This window comes from Hyla sarda, chromosome 12 (assembly GCF_029499605.1).
Source record: "Hyla sarda isolate aHylSar1 chromosome 12, aHylSar1.hap1, whole genome shotgun sequence".
NCBI classification, from domain to species: Eukaryota; Metazoa; Chordata; class Amphibia; order Anura; family Hylidae; genus Hyla; species Hyla sarda.
In genome coordinates this window covers 38574816-38579329 of record NC_079200.1, presented here as the reverse complement: position 1 = coordinate 38579329, position 4514 = coordinate 38574816, and the positions used below count along the sequence as shown (strand labels likewise).

The 4514-nt window shown below is 38.9% G+C and overlaps 1 non-coding gene across 1 annotated transcript; it reads left to right on the top strand.

Annotated features, from left to right (window-relative positions):
* The first annotated feature begins 470 nt into the window (after nucleotides 1-470).
* Nucleotides 471-577, top strand: LOC130297146 (U6 spliceosomal RNA). The gene has a single exon (XR_008849424.1). It is a non-coding gene; the product is annotated as a U6 spliceosomal RNA (small nuclear RNA).
* The last annotated feature ends 3937 nt before the right edge of the window (nucleotides 578-4514 follow it).

Genomic DNA, 4514 nt, shown 5'->3' with positions numbered 1-4514 from the left:
GTACCGCAGTCCACCAATTTAGTACTGTTGGTCTATATTATAAAATAATCCAGGAATCTTGCTGTCTTTATTCTAGCCACTAGGCCTAATAACTGAGACTTCTAGTCCTATGCAGATCACTTATGAGCAGTCTCCTCCTTATCATCACATATAAGATAACAGTGAAAGGTGATACCACTATATAGATGAGATCAGGCCATTCATAATAGAGCTCAGTCTCCTCCCTCCCTGTACAACGACCTCTGCATAGGTTACAGAGCATGCCTAGAAAACTCTCACAGACTATTGTGCCTATGTCTATTTAATGCATATCTCTAAATGCTGTTAAAAGTAACTTAGACAACATGGCTGCCCTTATAATAACATAATAAAAAATTTAATGAAAAGAAAAAAGTTAAATTAGAGAACAAACAGATTAGGGAAAAACACTTTCAGTATCTGTCTATAATCAGTAAAGAAGAAAAAAAAACATGCTTGCTTCATCAGCACATCTACTAAAAGTTGGATGATAAAAAGAATATTTGCATGGCCCCTGCGCAAGGATGACATGCAAATTCTTAAAGCATTCCTTTTTTTTATTTTTTTTCATTTATTTTTAAGTAAAAGCTGAAAAAAACCTAGATAACACATTCACTTTAAGATTATGGTGATTATAATGAACTAAAGTTGGCAAAAGTCCTAGCCTGGTGCTTCAAGAAGGTCTTCAACCTAGGTCTTAACTCAACATGGAAATGTAAAAACAACATAAACCAGACAATACAACAAACTAACAAGGCCTACATTGGATTCTTGTTGTCGTTTCAATCCAATAAACAACAAAAGCCACCACCTCTCTCCTTTTCTTCCATGGTTTGTTCCCAGAGATGTCTCATGTACGATCCATCGCCTAGGAAGGGAGGACACTTAGCAACTGATCAGAGAGATTCACTGCGTGGCTTTTGAAGGATAAATACGCTTATTTTTCACAGGACACACACACAAGCGGACCGCTCGCAGTTCATTAATCCTGTTGCCAATTATCTCTGTAAACCGTTGAAGAAAATCAATTTTTTCCTCCCGTTCCTGGCTAAGTGGGACCGGCCCTTTCAACGTAGCTTGTTAATATTCTACGTCTTCTCCACCTTCTAATTATTTTCTTTCCCCGTTTTCTTGCCTTTTTTTTTTCCTTCTGCCTTTTCAATTCGCTAAACCTAGGAGCGTAATTAGAAGCTGAACAGTTATTAAAATGGTAGTTTAGAGCGAGCGCGAGAGATTCTTATAATTACATCCATCTCTCCAGAAAAATAGGCACAGCTTCAACCAGCGCTAATTAAAGAATCCCCAGCCGTTTGGGAGGGACGAGGGAGACACAAAATCCCATTTAATTAGTTTTTCCATGTTCTAAACGGAGAAAAGAAAGAGCAGTGAGATTTTGATGTTTTTATTTATTCCAAGCTATAAACTCATTTTTCCCCTTTTTTTTTATTTCTCCCGAGACCAGGGTGGTAGAAAGGTAATCGCGAAAATCTCTTTCTAGTTCAATTGCAGATTTTGGATTCCCAGAGCCTATGGCGGGTACATTTTATTTATTTTTTCTTTGTCAAAGTCAAGACGTTCTGTCTTATTTTCGTAGAGGGGAAAATTTAAATGCAGCAGAAGTGGTCAATTTATGGGTCAAACCAATATCCAATAGAATATAGCCTATACATTTGACTAAAGGGGTTGTTTCATCATGAAAAGGTGTTGTTATGTCAAAGGGAATGTATCACCTGATTTTGTTTGTTAACAAATTAAAGGGGGTAATCCGGGACACAACTTTTTTTTAGCATACTGCCCAGAATGCCGGCATGTAAAAAAAAAAAAAAACAGGACCTACCTTACCTACCTCCACTCCCTCCGTGCCTTAGGTGTCCTGCTCTCCGCCTCCGCAGCAATCTTCTTCCTGCCTATTGTGGTTGACTTGTTCCACTGCGGCTCAGCCAATTGCCAGCCACAGCGATGTCCCACCTCAGCCAGTGATTGGCTGAATGAGTGTCATGTGTTGATCTCCGGCCTTAGTTTTCTTCTTGGTGCCGGGGCTCAAAAGGTCACACTGCTGCTCAGCCTATCAGTGATTAGCTTAGCTGCAGTGGGACAAGTTGACCAGAAGAAGCAGAAAGGCAATCGTGCAGAGAGCAAGACACTGGAGGCACTGGGGGAGCGGCAGGAGGTAAGTCCATGTTTTTATTTCATGCCACTTTCTAGCCAGTATGCTAAAAAAAAAGTTGTATCCCAAAGTACAGCCAGATACTGATATGTACATTTTTTTCTATTTTCTGCAAGGCAGCAGCAATCTTTACTGAGCTTCCTTTAACAGCATTTAGATGTATGCTTTACAGCAGCCACACGAACCATAGGAAACGATAGTCTGAAGCTGAACGGAAGACTTTTCTTATTATAGTAATAGTTAATAATTAATAGTGATACCACTACTATATAATACCAGCATACAAGGGGCAGATATTAACACCATACATATAACCATCATACTGTTGCTGACCAAAACCTGTATACTGAGACCAGCATATCCAATAATACCAGTATACAAAGAAAAAAATATTATCATCATAATGTTATTAACCAAATTCAGTACACTATACCATGCTCAACATTCTACATTATACAAATACTACCAGTATATTAGGGATAATTAATACTGCCACACCATGACCACATATTATCACCACACACAGTGACTGAATAATACTGCTATACTGTTACTAAAGAGAACATACTATACAAATACCCAAAAAAATACCCCAATATAATGACCATATAATGGTAGATAGGAGCTCTACAAAGACTCATAAACTATAAAAAAAAATTACAGTTACATCCAGTGATTAGCAGGCGATGTTTTCTCTGCTTGGAGGTGTTCTCTTTTTTCATCCCGCCCAGACCACCGTGATGACTCCTCCAATCCATAACTCATAACAGCAGAATCTGTCGGACAAACATCTTAGTCTCTTAGTAGATGTACCCAATAAGCATTTACCCCCATCAAGTGGATAGGTGTCACCTAATAGGCAGGTGCCCCCCCAATAAGTAGATAGGTGTCCCCAGTAGGTAGTTTCCCCCAGAAGGTAAATAGGTGTCACCCAATAGGCAGGTGACCAGAATTCTTAAGGGTATGGTCACATGTAATGGACCCGCAGCGTATTTTACATTGCGGATCCGCCTGTTACCAGACTCTATACTGTGCTTTCTGTTGTTTAGCCCACACCCTGCCATGTCCTGCTTGCTGTAGCAATCCGCCGCTGCTACGAGCAGCCACACAGGGACAAACGAGTCGCCGCACGCATGCGCAGTGAACTCATTGCGGCCGCTCCTCAATGTTCTAGTACACTGTGAGCACGCGGCTTGCTGCTGCTGGGGGGGGGGGGGGGTTTGGACACAGGACACAGTTGGTGGCACACTATAGGGTCGGATCACTGGCGGATCCACAGTGTATTTTACGTTACGTGTGTCCCTACCCTAAAAATATCTTTAATGTAAAAATATGATTTAATCACTCCCAATCCAATAGAATTTTGAGTGTTTGCTTGTGCATTTTGGCTGGACAATTTGTACTTTTTTATTGACATCCCTTTCTGTGGCATATAATGTAGGGTGAAAAATAAAATAAAAATATTTGTAGGGTAAAACTGATTTAAAAAGCATGGAGATTTATGAAAAGTTGACCAGTTACCTATAGCAACCAATCAGATTGCTTCTTTTATTTTTAAAAAAGCCTCTGAAAAATAAAGGAAGCAATCTGATTGGTTGCTATGGGCAACTGCTCCACTTTTCCTCTGCACAGGTTTTGATAAATCTCCCTAAGGCTAAGTTTCTACATGTTTTTTTTTTTTTGTGAAAACGCCAAGAAAAACGCCAATTCTGCCGCATGGCGTTTTTTCAGGCAAAAAAAAATGCTGCGGTCAGAGTTTAGCTGTAAATCAATGAGAAATCGCAAAATTCTTATTCCACTTGGCGTTTTTCACTTTGGCGTTTTTTTTTTATCCTTTTGGCGTTTTTTCACTCTTTTTTGACATTTTTCAAACCCTCGGTAATTGCAGCATGTTGAGCCACTGGTGATTTTTTTGTCAAAATCATGGCGTTTTTCTCCCATAGAAGTCTATCAGAGTGAAAAAACGCCAAGGAATACAATATGTGGGTTTTAACTTTGGCGTTTTTGCAGGCGTTTTTCATTCTTTTTTGGACTTTAGCGATCCAAAAAAGTGATGGAGATACCTTTTTTAATAACATTTCGTAGGGTACCATTAAAAAAAAAAAAAATACATAAAAAATTGTACCTAACAAAATGTATCCTCTTTATAACAACATTTTTATTACTTTTTAAACAGGGATCAATTTATGTGGGCGGGCGGGAACCTAAAAATGTAGCTGACAATAATAAAAATGTAGTGTGTGTGTTTTTCAAATTTTTTTCTTTATTTTTTACATTTTTTAGGTAGCACGGAACACATGGAACACACTGGTCCTAATTGACAGTACAT